Genomic DNA, 16,809 nt, shown 5'->3' with positions numbered 1-16,809 from the left:
ATGGTGATTTAATAATGATGATTTGATGATGATTATGGTGATGATGGTGGTGATTTAATGATGATGATGATCTAATGATAATTTGATGATGATGATGGCGATTTGATGATGATGATACTGATTCGATGATGATGATGGTGATTTGGTGATGATGATGATGATGATTTGATAATGATGATGATGATGGTGATCTAATGATGATTTGTTGATGGTTTGATGATGACGATGATGATGATGATTGGATCACAAAGATGATGGTGATTTGATAATGATGATTTGATGATGATTATGATGATGATGTTGGTGATTCGATGTCAGTGACGATGATCTAATGATAATTTGGTGATGATTACATGATGATGATGATTTGATAATGATGATGATGGCGATTTGATGATGATTATGATAACAATGATGATGATGGTGGTGATTTAATGATGATGATGACCTAATGATAATTTGATGATGATGATGGCGATTTGATGATGATGATACTGATTCGATGATGATGATGATGATGATGGTGATTTGGTGATGATGATGATGGTGATTTGGTGATGATGATGATGATGCTGATGGTGATTTGGTGATGATGATGATGATTAGATGATGATGATGATTTGATAATGATGATGATGGCGATTTGATGATGATTATGATAACGATGATGATGGTGGTGATTTAATGATGATGATGATCTAATGATAATTTGATGATGATGATGGCGATTTGATGATGATGATACTGATTCGATGATGATGATGATGATGGTGATATGATGATGATGATGATGATGATGGTGATTTGGTGATGATGATGATGATGATGATGATGATATCCCAGGCAGAAAGCAGCTGGAAGGGGAAGAAGAGGCAGCCTGGAGCCATCTCCTGCCCCTCTGCAGCTCCGTGGCCAAGCCAGGATCCAGCAATTCTCCTCAGCTTCCTTCTCCTGCCATCCTGGCTCTCCATCCCTGGCAGCAGAAGGGCTCTGGCCATCCCATTGTCCTTCCCAGGATGGATTTACTTCTGGATTCAGGGCCTTTTGCAGCTTTTCCCCTTGCAGTTTCCTTGGAGATTTGGTGGGACATGATTTGATCCACACCGAGCTGGGCTTTGAGGTTTTCTCAGAGCAACCTGAGCCTGCTGGAATTCTGGGCATGGATGGGCAGTGGGGACACTCAGAAATCACCAGAGATGGTTCAAAAATGGTTGTGGCGTTCCTGTAGGTGGGAACCAGGATGAATCGCTGGAGTTCTCCTGCTCCTGAGGACAGCAGGGAAGTGCAGATGCTCTTGTTCTCTCCAGGCTTTCAGGGGCTCCTCTCAGAGCCAGAGCTCCTTGGCTTTTCCAAGTGGTGGCTGCCTGCCAGCCCCGTTTATTCCCGACATCTGGTTCTGATTTGGAAATGTCCAGATCTCAAAATCTTTAATCTTCTCACACCTCGGGATTTTTTGTTTTGGTTTGGTTTTGGGCAAGGCTGAATGAACCATGTGCTCGGGATAATGGTTAAAAAGCAACACAGTTTAACAGGGAGGAAAAAGAAAAAGAAAAGAATAAAGATTAACTAAAATTATTTATTTAAAAAAAAATATAAAAATCCAGCTGGCACTTTTCTGGTCTCAAAGGTGTAGCGTGGAAATTCGGGGATGCTTTTGTTTGTCTCAGCTCTGTAATCCCTGATGAAACTCTGGGAATTTAGTGATTAAAAAGATCCTGACAGATCCCTCCAGATGACAAAAAATTAAATATTTTTAATGTTGAAGAGAGTTGTAATCCTAGAGGTTCAAATCCAATCCAGTTCTGATGTACACTGGAAGGACTGGGTGCCCTCCCTGGGCAATATCAGCAGGGCAGGAAGGTTTTCCTGGGGTTTGGGAGGTCCCTGGATTTCCCCTGGGATTTGGGAAGGTCCTTGGATTTACCTGAGATTTGGGAAGGTCCCTGGATCTCTCCTGAGGTTTGGGAAGGTCCCTGGATCTCTCCTGGGGTTTGGGGAACGTTCCTGGATCTCTCCTGGGGTTTGGGAAGGTGAATTGTCCTGGGATTTGGGAAGATCCTTGGATTTCCCTGAGATTTGGGAAGGTCCCTGGATCTGTCCTGGGCTTTGGGAAGGTCCCTGGATTTCCCCTGGGATTTGGGAAGATCCTTGGATTTCCCTGAGATTTGGGAAGATCCTTGGATTTCTCTGAGATTTGAGAAGGTCCTTGGATCTCTCCTGGGGTTTGGGAAGGTCCCTGGATCTGTCCTGGGGTTTGGGAAGGTCCCTGGATTTCCCTGGGGTTTGGGGAACATTCCTGGATCTCTCCTGGGGTTTGGAAAGGTGAATTGTCCTGGGATTTGGGAAGATCCTTGGATTTCCCTGAGATTTGGGAAGGTCCTTGGATTTCCCTGAGATTTGGGAAGGTCCCTGGATCTCTCCTGGGGTTTGGGAAGGTCCTTGGATTTCCCTGGGATTTGGGAAGGTCCCTGGATTTCCCTGGGGTTTGGGAAGGTCCCTGGATCTCTCCTGGGATTTGGGAAGGTCCCTGGATCTCTCCTGGGATTTGGGAAGCTCCCTGGATTTCCCTGCGGTTTGGGAAGGTCCCTGGATTTCCCTGGGGTTTGTAAAAGGTGAATTGTCCTGGGATTTGGGAAGATCCTTGGATTTCCCCTGGGACCTAACCCTATCCCAGAGCATTCCCAGGAAAGGAGATCTCTCCTCCTCTGGTGGCTCAGGCCCTGCAGCTCCCCGTGGATCAGCTGGATGCAGTTCCTGCCCAGCCTCCAGTTTCACTCCCATCCGTTTGTTTTCCTTTTCTTTTCCACTTTATTTTTCTCTCCTCTGCAGTTCATTAGCATCTTCCCTTTCCTTGCTTGCTTTCCTCCCCCCCCGGCTTTCTTCTGGAACCCAGAAGTATTTCACTGTGGGCTGCCAAGTGATTCCTATCTCAGTGAAAAAGAACTTGCTATTTCCTGAAAACCTACCGCTGTTTTCTCTCTCTCTGCCCCCCCTCGGGTCCTCTCCGAGCCCTGACACAAATCCAGGTAACCTGATAAGAAGGCAATGGAAACAAATGGATTCTGCTTGGCAAAGGTGCGCCAAGGAGGGCACCAGAGTCTGGCAGCTTGGGGATTGTCTCTGCCCTGCTCTGATCTTTAAATTCCCCCCAGCGCCAAATTTTTGCAGGGGAGCAATGACAAAAGAAGAGGCTCTGGAGTTTTCCATTTGTGTGAGGGTTTTTTTTTTTTTTTTTTTTTGTATTTTAGACATTATTTGGGAGAAAACTCTGGGTGACAGCACAATCTGATGTGGTTTCCCTGCCAGCTGTGGGTGCTGGGGTGGCTTTAACCCAATTTCCTGTTCCCACCCCACCTGCCCAGCCCATAATATCCCAAAATACCCACGGCCATACCTGTTTAATCCCAGTAAAATTCCTGTTAATCCCAGTAAAATTCCCAGCTGAACCATTGCCCTGTGTCCCAGGAGCTGGGATGGGCACCAACCTCCCCTGGCTGCTGTTCCCAAAGTGCCTCCAGTGCCATGGGGATGTCACCATTCCCGAGACAAGATTCATTTTTTATTACTCTAAATTTTATATAATATATTTTATGTATTCTATTTTCTATTTTCTATTTTCTATTTTCTATATTCCATATTCTATATTTTTATTCTATATTTTATATTTTGCATTTAACATTTTATATTTTATATTTTATATTTCACATTTTTATTCCATATATTTTATATTTTATATTTCATATACTATATTTTATATATCAAATTTCATACTTCATTATATATTTATATATTTATATATTTATATTTATATTTATATATATATTTATATATTTATATATTTATATTTTTATATTTTTATATTTTTATATTTTTATATTTTTATATTTTTATATTTTTATATTTTATATTTTTATATCTTTATATTTTTATAATTGTATATTTTTATAAATATACTTTTTATATTTATACATTTATATAAATATATAATTTGTATTTTTATATTTTATACTTGTATATCTGTATATTTTTATATTTATATTTTATTTTCCACAGGGTTATTTAACGAACTGGAGCAAAAAGAGAATTGCAATACTCACTTTACCAGGCCACTCTTTTATTGGGCTGATTTTCCAGCGCATTTTACCTTTCAGCACAGGGGAAGTCGGGCTTTTAAGGAGTTTATTTCTTTATGGTGCCTTCATTTCCGAAGGCTTCTCTGGGCCCCGGGGTCGATTTCTGTTTGGTTTGGGCCTTGGAGAACCAAGCCTTTGAACCGAGCCCTTGTGGGATTAGGAGCTCTGTTTGTCAGCTGGGTTTTGGTGTTGCATAACTCACAAATATCCTCCAGCATCCAAGAAAATGGATGAGCTCGGGGATTTTTCCTCACCCCTTCCCCCTCTGGAGCCCTCCCCATGTTCTCTGTGATTTTTTATGGTCCGTGATTGGAAGCAAAAGGTCTAAAAGAGAGAGGAAATCAAGCCCGTCAATAAATGCTAAAAATATTTAGTGTGGCAGCCTCTGTATTTTCTTTTTTGTGAAACACTGATTAATATTCAGTGGTTGAAGGTTAATACCCCATTCATTTTATTCCCTTTACATCCTCTGCACAGCAGTCGCTGCTCCAATTTCGACTCCTAATTCATGCAAATCTGGTTCCAATCAGGATATTAGGAGCTCACTGCATAAACAGGGGGGGGAGTTAAAGAAAAAAAGAAAAACAAAAAAAGCAGGAGAAATCACCCAATTGTTAAAGTTATCTTTGGGGACAGGTCCCACACGCACAGGGACACCCCAAATCCACAGCCCTGTCGGTGCAGGGTGTTCATTGTGCATTTCTCTCCTCCCAGACACAGAGGGAACGTCCATGCAGGAGTTTTTGGCAGGCTCAGCCACAAGTTTTTGTTTGGATACGGCGGCACAAGTCTCTGGCCTGGCTCACAAAGGAGCTGGATGATAATAAAACCTCATGCTGGGCTTAAAACCCAAGGCTGAGTGCAGGGACTGGGTGATCCCAGCTCAGGTGAGGCTCCCAAGCCCAGCTTGGTGCACAAAGTGCAAGAATAATGCAGGGAAAATGATATTTGCTTCCTTTTCCCCCCCTTTTTCTTTAAATGTGAGTGGGAAGCCCTTTTGTCTGCGGATCCTGGGTTTTCCACCCTCTTTGGAGGTTCTGTGTGGTCCTGGCAGGGCTGGATGTGGGATCTCAGGTCCTGCAGGGAGAACCCTGTCCGGTTTTCGGCTGTTTGGAGGGCCTGGAAAGGCCCGGGGTGGCCTTGGGGCAGCCCACGTATCAAAGGACGAGAAGAGGCTTCAGTTCTTCTTTCGGTTTTTATGTTTATTAATTGTTTATCTAAAAGATTTTCTTTCGGCCCGACAGAGCTCTGCTCAGCAGCCAGCCATGAGCACACTGTGCTGCCCTCCGGGCGGTCACCTATCTTTATACCCATGGTTACGTGTACAATATTTATCATTTTTTCCCAATCCTTTTTATTCTTATTGCCCGGTGCACTTTCAGTAATGACCAATCCCAAAGTGCCACCATCACCACAGAAGATGGAGGAGAAGAAGAAGAAGCAGAAGGACAGGACACGCCCCAATTCCTCCATCTTACTTCTCTAAACCCCCCTGTACAGAAATCCTAAACCCTGTGTTTCACTCTCTAATTAACCAATCCCTTCACCATTCACCCCGGTGAAACCCTCCTATCCTCATACAGGTGTCGTCTCCTGTGTAGGATCAAAGTGCAGCCACCAGACACTTCTGGAACATTCCAGGACTCCCGAGCCCCCCAAGGGTGCTCTCGGTGACACCTCAGTCCTGAGGTGCTGAGATCCCACAGAACCCCAGTGATCCCAGCTCCAGGATCACTGCCATGGCCATCATCTCCCACAGGAATATTCTGGAATATTCTGTGTGGGCCCCGATCCTGAGCAGAACCCCCCTGTCACCCTGCTGGCCTGTGGGGGTACCGGTTGTGGGTTTCTCTGGGTCTGGATTGAAGGCTCTTGAGACAGCAATTCATGTTGGGACTCAAGTATTTATTATTTCTTATCAGTAAAATTGTGAATTTGGCAGCTTTTCATTAGAAGGCACAAAATGACCAATAATCTCTTGGTACAAGGTCTTTTAACACTAAACTGTCCAATTATTCAGATTGTTTATTAATTATTTATTCAGATTATTTATTATTATCCAGACTATTTTCCCTTTTAACGCAATAACTGATCCCACAGAGCTCACAATGGGGACTTTTCTGCCCAATTACAAAATGCCACCCAAACCCATGAGGAAGAAGTGTGGGGGTACCAGTTGTGGGTTTCTCTGGGTCTGGATTGAAGGCACTTGAGACAGTAATTCATGTTTATACTCAAGTATTTATTATTTCTTATCAGTAAAACAGCCTCACTGCTGTGAGTCCTACAGCTTTTCATTAGAAGGCACAAAATGGCCAACAATCTCTTGTTCCAAGGTCTTTTAAGAATAAACTGTCCAATTAAGAAATGGCACTTGGATTATTTTCCCTTGTAACCCAATCACTGATTCCTCAAAGCATGCAATGCGGATTTTTCACCCAATTACAAAATGCCACCCAAACCCATGAATAATTGTGGTGGTACCAGTTGTGGTTTCTCTGGGTTTGGATTGAAGGCATTTAGGGTGATAATTCATGTTAGAACTCAGGTGTTTGTTATTTCTTATCAGTAAAACCGTGAGTTCGGCAGTTCTTCATTAGAAGGCACAAAATGGCCAACAATCTCTTGTTCCAAGGTCTTTTAAGACTAAACTATACAATTAAGAACTGACACCTGGATTATTTCCCCTTTTAACCCAATCACTGATCCCAAAGAGCCCCCAATGAGGGTTTTTTCTGCCCAATTACAAAATGCCACCCAAACCCATGGAGAGGAAGAAGGAAGAAGAAGCATGAAGAAGAAGAAGAAGAAGAAACCCAGGATGACACCCTGTGCCCTCCATCTTGCTTCCATCCACAGCACACTAAAAATCCCAAAAACTCAATTTATCACCAAGTGATGCACCTACACTGCTCTCTATAATCTATGTCACACTTTTGTGGGTTCTGGTCTATTCTGGAGTTTAGGAAATTTCTCCATGGATGAGGCTCAGAGTCAGTGCGGCCCTGGGGGTCAGGGCACACAGAGCAGACACAGAAACATTCCCAGAGCGCTGGGTTTGCACACTGGTGACACTGCTCCATCCAATTCCGAGGGTGACACTGCTCTTCTCACCCACACACCTTGGATTGTGCCTTGGCCCCTTCCCACAGGGGTTTCCAAACTGATTTTTCCTTTCTGTTGAGCGATTTTGGATTTTCTGTGTGTTTTCCCATGCAATAGAGGAGGGGATGAGGGCTCAGCACGTTTTTGGAAGGGTTGGAAGCAAGCCTTGGGTTTGGAACAGAACTGGGAAAGGAGCCCTCAGCAGTCACCAGCACTTTCTCCTATACCGAGGCAAAAAAAAAAATAAAAAAAAGAACTGAAATTTCACAGAGGTGGCACAAACACAGTGGAAAGAACAAATGCTGAGGGGGGGAAAGAAACCAGACCAAACCACAAGAGCTGCAGGCAAAGCGGTTCTAGAAAAAGGCTGGAGCTGGAGTGTGCGGTTCAGAGTGTCAGAGGTTCAATACTATTGCCTCCAATTTAAATCACTCCTGAAAGAAGTGCAAAAAAAAAGGTGCTGAAAGGGGCCTAACGCTGTTCCCTGGTCGGAAAAACACAGCCCACTTGTGCCCTGTGGGGAAGTTTTGCATTTTGGCCAGACAGGGCCCTTCTGGAGCCTGGGCTTGTTTTACAGAGTTGGAGTCACCAGCGGGGAAAGGCTCCCAGCCCTGAGGAGGATGAGGAGCAGCAGCTCCTGGAGGAAGGCAGCATATTTATATTTATATTATTTATATTTATATTTATATTTATATTTATATTTATATTTATATTTATATTTATATTTATATTTATATTTATATTTATATTTATATTTATATTTATATTAGCTGGGGTCACACTCTGAGTCTCGGGGCTTTGGCTGCTCACAGTGACCCCAAAATGGGTTGGAAATTCTCTTTTCTCAGTCTGGTGGTCGGAGAAGGACTCAGAGCTCTTCATTTCTCAGTCTCAAGGTTGTTTTTTGCTTCTGATCTATAAAATTCTTTCTTCTGTCCAGCTGGGGTCTGTGGGAAGAGAGGAGATGTTTGATCACATCCCATCCTGACATTAAATATCCATGGATTCCCTGGGACCAGGTGAGCCCTGATCACATCCCACCCATCCTGATATGAAATACCCATGGATTAATTTGAGATCAGGCGATCCCTGCAATGTTCGATCACATCCCATCCCTCCTTGTGTGAAATATCCACGGATTCCCTGGGATCAGGTGAACCCTGCAATGTTTGATTACTTCTCATCCTGACTAATGTGAAATACCCAAGGATTCCCTGGGACCAGGTGAACCCTGCTCCTCTCCAGGGAAGATTTCCATCCCTGAGATCCTGTGGGGATATTTGATTATATCTCATCTGTACTAATGTGAAATACCCATGGATTCACTGGGATCAGGTGAATTCTGCAATGTTTGATCACATCCCACCCATCCTGATATGAAATATCCATGGATTAATTTGAGATCAGGCGAACCCTGCAATGTTTGATTACTTGTCATCCTGACTAATGTGAAATATCCACGGATTCCCTAGGTTCAGGTGAATCCTGCAACGTTTGATGACATCCCATCCATCCTGATGTGAAATATCCATGGATTCCCTGGGACCAGGTGTTGCCTGCTCCCCTCTAGGTTCTCTCCCCATCTCCATGATGCTGTGGGGATATTTGATTATATCCCTCCTGTACTAATGTGAAATACCCAAGGATTCCCTGGGGCCAGGCAATCCCTGCTCCCCTCCAGGGAAGGTTTTCCCCCTTCCTGAGCTCTGTGAATCCCCCACGTGCTGCCACAGACTTTCCCTGTCAGCCCTGCATTGCTTTAATTGAGAGCCGCAATCCAATTAGCGCCTAATCCCTAATCCATGGAAGGCCTGCACGGATGGGACGCTGGTGACGGCACCGGGTGGTGCTGAAATCCCTGCCCCGATGATGAAATGCAATTTTTGAGCTCTGTGCTGGGGAATGCTGCTCCCATTAGGGACAGCAGATGTTCCTGCCCCGGATCCTCCTCCTGCAGGGAAGGGAAGGGAAGGGAAGGGAAGGGAAGGGAAGGGAAGGGAAGGGAAGGGAAGGGAAGGGAAGGGAAGGGAAGGGAAGGGAAGGGAAGGGAAGGGAAGGGAAGGGAAGGGAAGGGAAGGGAAGGGAAGGGAAGGGAAGGGAAGGGAAGGGAAGGGAAGGGAAGGGAAGGGAAGGGAAGGGAAGGGAAGGGAAGGGAAGGGAAGGGAAGGGAAGGGAAGGGAAGGGAAGGGAAGGGAAGGGAAGGGAAGGGAAGGGAAGGGAAGGGAAGGGAAGGGAAGGGCTGCTGCTGGACGTGTTTGTTTGCACAGATGCTCTGCAGAGGGGACCTGGGACAGATATTTCAGTATTTCAGTGAGGCCCCTCCAGGCAAACTGGTGCTGGTTTAGAAGCGGAGTTTTCTTGATTTGGAAATGGAGTTTCCTTGATTTAGGGATGGAGTTTCCTTGTTTTAGAAGTGGGGTTTCTTGATTTAGAAGCGGAGTTTCCTTGATTTAGAAATGGAATTTCCTTGATTTAGAAGCAGAGTTTCCTTGATTTGGAAGCGGAGTTTCCTTGATTTAGAGGCAGATTTTCTTGATTTAGAAGCGGATTTTCTTGATGTAGAAGTGGAGTTTCCTTGATTTGGAAGCGGAGTTGTCTTGATTTTGAAATGGAGTTTCCTTGATTTAGGAGTTGCCTTGATTTGGAAGTGGAGTTTCCTTGATTTAGAGGCGGATTTTCTTGATTTAGAAGTGGGGTTTCTTGATTTAGAAACGGATTTTCTTGATTTAGAAGCGGAGTTTCCTTGATTTGGAAGCAGAGTTTCTTGATTTAGGAATGGAGTTTCCTTGATTTAGAAGCAGAGTTTCCTTGATTTAGAAGCGGATTTTCTTGATTTAGAAGTGGAGTTTCTTTGATTTAGAAGTGGGGTTTCTTGGATTTGAAGTGGAGTTTCCTTGATTTGGAAGTGGAGTTGTCTTGATTTTGAAATGGAGTTTCCTTGATTGAGGAGTTGCCTTGATTTGGAAGTGGAGTTTCCTTGATTTAGAGGCGGATTTCCTTGATTTGGAAGCAGAGTTTCCTTGATTTGGAAGTGGAGTTTCCTTGATTTGGAAGCAGAGTTTCCTTGATTTAGGGATGGAGTTTCCTTGATTCAGGCATTTTGGGAGCAGCCCCTGCTTGGCTCCAGCTGGGAATTGCTGTGCCGGCCCTGCAGTGAGCCTGGGGTGCCAGGGTGAGGAGCTGGGCACGGCTGTGGCTCAGCCAGGGCACTGACAATGACCTGGCTCCTAAAAATGGAGCAGCTCAAATTCCCAGCAATTCCCTCTGTGCTCCACCTGCCCTGGAATCAAACGGGAAAAGGCACCAAATTAACTCGGCCACTGCGCCTCCCCAAAGCCACAGCACGGATTTGGAGGCACCAATCCCTTGGTTTGAGCTTGGATTTGGTGTCCCAGGCTGCTGTTGTGGGGGACAAAATGCAGGGGTGAGATTTAAAGCTCAGGGCTTCCCTTTGCATTGTTATTATCCCCTTCTTATCCTGGAAAAAAAAAAACTCCAAAATAGACTCCAAACCCATTTTCCTGCAGGATTAAATTAGCCTGAAGGGATGGCAGGAACAGAACTGTCCAGCTCTTCATGTTTTGTGTCAAAATTGTGCTGGATTTGGGAATTTTAGTGCCTGGTGGAGCTGAGGGATGAATTTCCATGGGAATGCAGCTGTGGCTGTGTCACATCTCCTGTGGCTTGGCACGTCCCACGTGGTGACAGGAGCGCTCCAGCAGCTCTGAAATGCTTTTAGGCGGTTGTTGTGTGGCTCTGCTTTTGTCCTGCTGAAAAAATCCCAACCAAAACCTCAAAACCCAGCCCCAGAATGTGATAATTGGAGCTGGGATTGTCTCAGCCACAAATTTCAAGTTTTCTGTAGAGGGAAGGATATTCCTGCACCTGGGAGATCGGTGTTGGTGGGAATGATGGGGAGGAGCCCAAAGGGCTGAGGAATGAGGTGAAAAAAAGCAGAAAATCCAAACTTTCTGGGAATCTTGAATGTGAAAGGAAAAGGAAAAAAAATAGGGGATTAATTCTGGAGAAATTTATAAAGGCAATTAAATATGAAATCTAGAAACTCAAGCTACTCTATGGTGCTTTAGGAAGGAAAAATTTCCTCCAGCAGGGCACCAGGAATTTCAAGGGAATGGGAATGAAGCCTCCCCAGGCTGCACCCACCTGGCTCCACTGCTCCAACTCCTCCTGTAAAAAATGCAATTATCTTAAAAATTGTGGATTTAAAGTCATTTTGGCAAGGCTGGTAGGGCAGACAAGGGGAACACAGAGGGATTCACGCTTTATTTTACCAAGAATTCTTTATTTTACCCAGAATTGTTTGTTTCTCTCTCCTGTGCTTCTGTTCTTGTGGATTCCTGATTCTTGACTGCTGAAATTCCCCAGGTGCCCCCATGACCTGAGCCTTTCCTTTTTTGCTCGTGGCTCTTCTTTAATCAAGCCTTGCTCCTGCTGCCTCTTTGGGGATGCTTCGGGATGGAGATCTGCACATCCAGGATTGGTTTTTGGGAAGGAAAGAAAGGATTGGAGCCGGTGGAAAGGTGGGAAGTGGGAAAAGGTGGGAAATGGGAAAAGGTGGGAAATGGGAAAAGGTGGGGAATGTGAGATGGACCTCGGGGTGGTGCTGGGTTTGGTTGGTTGGGGCTGTCAGGAAAATTAATGCACAAACACCAAAGGTTTATGTCCAAAAAGGACATAAAAAGGCCACACCTCTGGGCAAAGCACACGGAATTGCAAAGTTTCCTTTTTTTCCCTTCCCCTTTTTCCTCCCGTTTCACGTCAAGCCGGCAGACTCCCGTCACCCTCCTCAGCCCCGGCTCTGAGGCAAACTTTTTCCACCTGGCCGAGTCAGGCCTTCAAAAATATAAATAAATAGGAAAAGAAAAGGGAAATAAAAAAAAAAAAGAAAAAAAAAAAAGAGATTATTTTAGAGATATTTTTACAGCCATGACACAGAGGAGGGTGACACACTGGCTGGGCTCAGTGGGTGGGAGCAGGGCTGGTTCCTGTTGTTCTTGTCCCTGGGCCCAGCATTACCAGTGGGCACCTTGTTTTGGGGTCTGGTGATGGTGTGGTGCTGCAGACATCTTTTATGGAAAATCCTTTCCTTAGGGTTTTCCCTCCTGAGAAGCTGGGAGGCCTCAGGAACAAAATGGAAACATTGATTATCTGCTGCTGTGGAATGCAACAGGTGCATCTGTGATTGGTCTCTGTGGTTGTTTCTAATAAATGGCCAATCACAGTGAGCTGGCTCGGACAGAGAGCCGAGCCACAAACCTTTGTTATCATTCCTTCCTATTCTATTCTTAGCCAGCCTTCTGATGAAATCCTTTCTTCTATTCTTTTAGTATAGTTTTAATGTAATATATATCATAAAATAATAAATCAGCCTTCTGGAACATGGAGTCAGATCCTCGTCTCTTCCGTCACCATAAGGCCCCTGTGAGCACCATCATGGGCACAAAAAAGCTGCTCGTACCCAGCCTGGCTTGTCCATCCTCATCCAACCAGGCATCGTCGCAAAAATAACCCAAAGGTTTCATTCCAGAGCAAAGCCAGAGAGATTCCCAGCTCTCCTCAGAGGAAAAACCAACCCTGCACTGAAAGGGTTTCTGCAGGACCCGCCTTGTAAAAGAAATGAGATTGGTAATGAGGCTTTTACCTCTTTTTTTTAAATTTTTTTGGGTAAATCCAAGTGAAAGCAGGAGTGTGACGAGGACCAGGGAGAGCGTGTGCCATGGAATATTCCTGCAGCACTCGGGGCTGTGGTTTATTTTACTGGTGGTGACTAGTTCAAGCCACATTCAGTCAATAAATATGAGATATGAGGTCACCCCGGCACGGAGCTGTGAGCCTGTCTGCATCCCTCACAGCTGGGCAGTAACCTTTTCACTGGAGTCTGCCTCGGTGGGGAGTCCCCATAAAACCAGGCAAAACCAGGGCCAGCATCCCTGCTCGTGGTGGGGGAGCAGGCTGGGAGCACCACGGGGCTCAGGGACACGGGGAGAGCTCAGGGCTCTGCTGTGCCCATCCTCTCCCCGTTTGCCAGGGAGCCCACGGGTACAGGGACGTCCCAAATCCCATCCTTGCACAGGGAGTTTTCCTGCTTTTCACACAGAAATGGGCCCAAAAACCAAATTTCCCCCGGTATCTCAATCCCTGGTGATCCAAACCCCTCTAAGGTGTTGTGCACAGTCTGCTTTGTGGTTTATTGGCTCAGATTTGGTGCGAGCCTGGACTTTGAGGGGATCTGGGCTGGAAAAGCTGCTGCACACCCAGAGTTGCCTTCTCCATCCCCCAAAATCTCCATCCCCCAAAATCTCCATCCCCCAAAATCTCCATCCCCCAAAATCTCCAGCCGAGTGCCCATTTCTCAGTGTCTCATGACCCAAAACCCTCCAGGGTGCTGTGTACAGTCTGCTTTGTGATTTTTTAGCTCAGAGCCATTGGCAGATCCAAGACTGGACCACAAGGGGAGTTCAGGCTGGAAAAGCCACTGAACACCCAGAGTCGCCTTCTCCAATCCCCCAAAATCTCCAATCCCCCAAAATCTCCATCCAAGTGCCCCTTTCTCAATTCCTGGTGATCCAAACCCCTCTAAGGGGCTGTGCACAGTCTGCTTTGTGGTTTATTGGCTCAGATTTGGTGGGAGCCTGGACTTTGAGGGGATCTGGGCTGGAAAAGCTGCTGCACACCCAGAGTTGCCTTCTCCATCCCCCAAAATCTCCATCCCCCAAAATCTCCACCCTGGTGCCCATTTCTCAATCCCTGGTGACTCAAACTCCTCCAGGGTGTTGTGAGCAGTCTGTTTTGTGATTTATTAGCCCATGGCAGATCCAGTGGGAGCTTGGACCTTGAGGGGATCTGGGCTGGAAAAGCCACCGCACACCCAGTGTTAACTTCTCTATCCCACAATATCGCCATTCCCCAAAATCTCCATCCAAGTGCCCATTTCTCAATCCCTGGTGACCCAAACCCCTCTAAGGTGTTGTGCACAGTCTGCTTTGTGGTTTATTGGCTCAGATTTGGTGGGAGCCTGGACCTTGAGGGGATCTGGGCTGGAAAAGCTGCTGCACACCCAGAGTTTCCTTCTGCAATCCCCCAAAATCTCCATCCCCCAAAATCTCCATCCCCCAAAATCTCCAGCAAAGTGCCCATTTCTCAATCCCTGGTGACTCAAACTCCTCCAGGGTGTTGTGAACAGTCCTGCTTTGTGGTTTATTAGCCCATGGCAGATCCAGTGGGAGCTTGGACCTTGAGGGGATCTGGGCTGGAAAAGCCCCTGCACACCCAGAGTCGCCTCCTCCATCCCCCAAAATCTCCATCCCCCAAAATCTCCAGCCAAGTGCCCATTTCTCAATCCCTGGTGATCCAAACCCCTCTAAGGTGTTGTGCACAGTCTGCTTTGTGGTTTATTGGCTCAGGGCTTGCAGCAGATCCAGTGGGAGCCTGGACTGTGGGGCTGGTAAAGCCACTGCACACCCAGAGTTACCTTCTCCATCCCCCAAAATCTCCAATCCCCCAAAATCTCCAGCCAAGTGCCCATTTCTCAATCCCTGGTGACCCAAACCTCTCCAGGGTGCTGTGACCAGTCTGATTCGTGGTTTATGAGCCCAGGGCTGCTGGCAGCTCCACTGGGACCTGGCCCACAGGGGGATCTGTGCTGGAACAGCCCCTGTGTGTCGCAGGTGTTGCCATGCCGGGCCCCTGGATCACCTTTCTGGCCACAGCTCTGTGCTGTGCTCCCCTTTGGAGATTTACGTGCACGTGCAGGGGGTGTGGAAAATGGAGGAGCTTGGCAAGGGGATGGGGTGCAGATGTTCCAGCTGTGAGCCCACGTCAGCCTGGAGCCCAGCAGCTCTTTGTGGCTGCCTCCCTGAACGCTCCCCGGGCAGAAATCTCCTCCCTCAGCCATTAATTTCCAGCTAAACTCAATAAAGAAACTCAAAATTCCAGGCCTGGATGGGAATGGTTATCTGGGTGTTGCCAGGGATGTGCAGCTGTGGCACCTTGGTGGGTCAGGATTCATCCTGGCCGTGTCACCTGGGATCTTACTCTAATTATTATCATGATTCATTTATTATAATTATTATTATTCATTTTTCAAGCTGATGTACAGATAGAAAATGAGGATCAGGGAAAGGAGAGGGAATGGCTTTGTTAATGCTCTGGAGGGGTGATGATCCCTGCTCCTGGCTGGGATTTCAGAGGGCAGAAAAATTGGATTTTTGGGACTGAAACATTCCCTCTTCCCTCCCTTTCTGGGACTGAAACATTCCCTCTTCCCTCCCTTTTTGGGACTGAAACATTCCCTCTTCCCTCTTTTTTTGGGACTGAAACATTCCCTCTTCCCTCTCTTTTTGGGACTGAAACATTCCCTCTTCCTTTATTTTTTGGGACTCAAACATTCCCTCTTCCCTCCCTTTTTGGGACTGAAACATTCCCTCTTCCCTCATCTTTTGGGACTGAAACATTCCCTCTTCCTTTATATTTTGGGACTGAAACATTCCCTCTTCCCTCCCTTTTTGGCACCGAAACATTCCCTCTTCGTTCACTTTTTGGGACTCAAACATTCCCTCTTCCCTCATCTTTTGGGACTGAAACTTTCCCTCTTTCCTCGCTTTTTGGGACTGAAACATTCCCTCTTCCCTCCCTTTTTGGGACTGAAACATTCCCTCTTCGTTCACTTTTTGGGACTGAAACATTCCCTCTTCCCTCTCTTTTTGGGACTGAAACATTCCCTCTTCCCTCATCTTTTGGGACTGGAACATTCCCTCTTCCTTCACTTTTTGGGACTCAAACATTCCCTCTTCCCTCATCTTTTGGGACTGAAACATTCCCTCTCCCCTCCCTTTTTGAGACTGAAACATTCCCTCTTCCCTCGCTTTTTGGGACTGGAACATCCCCTCTCCCCTCCCTTTTTGGGACTGAAACATTCCCTCTTCCCTCTGTTTTTGGGACTCAAACATTCCCTCTTCCCTCTCTTTTTGGGACTGAAACATTCCCTCTTCCTTCACTTTTTGGGACTCAAACATTCCCTCTTTGCTCACTTTTTGAGACTCAAACATTCCCTCTTCCTTTATTTTTTGGGACTGAAACATTCCCTCTCCCCTCCCTTTTTGGGACTGAAACATTCCCTCTCCCCTCCCTTTTTTGGGACACACAGATAACTGTGTGAGAGTGTTTTGGTAGCTGACCAGAGGCTGCTGGGGTGGTTTTGAGCCGTGTCCTGGCTCGGAGGACACCACGAAGCCACCCCAGGGCTGGCTTTGGGGCTGGACCCGCCGTGTTCCACCGCAGCTTCCACCTGGGGCCATAAATCAGCGCGGGGCTGGAGCGGAGCTGGGCTTGGATTCCCTGGCAGCTCCGCTGTTTGCGCTGAACCTTGCAGGGCTCCGGCCGCGCGCTGGAGATTTATGGGTGTTTGCAGAGCCCGCGGTTCCAGGTCACAGCTTGGACCGAGGCGTTTCCAGGGAATCGTTGCTTCTTTGGTGGCCCCGTCTGGAGCGAGGGAAACGCGTCCAGGGCTGCTTGGGAGGGTGAGAGGCTGGGTGAAACGAGCCCAAAATGC

Source organism: Zonotrichia albicollis, chromosome 19 (genome assembly GCF_047830755.1).
Source record: "Zonotrichia albicollis isolate bZonAlb1 chromosome 19, bZonAlb1.hap1, whole genome shotgun sequence".
Lineage (NCBI taxonomy): Eukaryota > Metazoa > Chordata > Aves > Passeriformes > Passerellidae > Zonotrichia > Zonotrichia albicollis.
Note: the sequence above shows the minus strand (reverse complement) of the source record.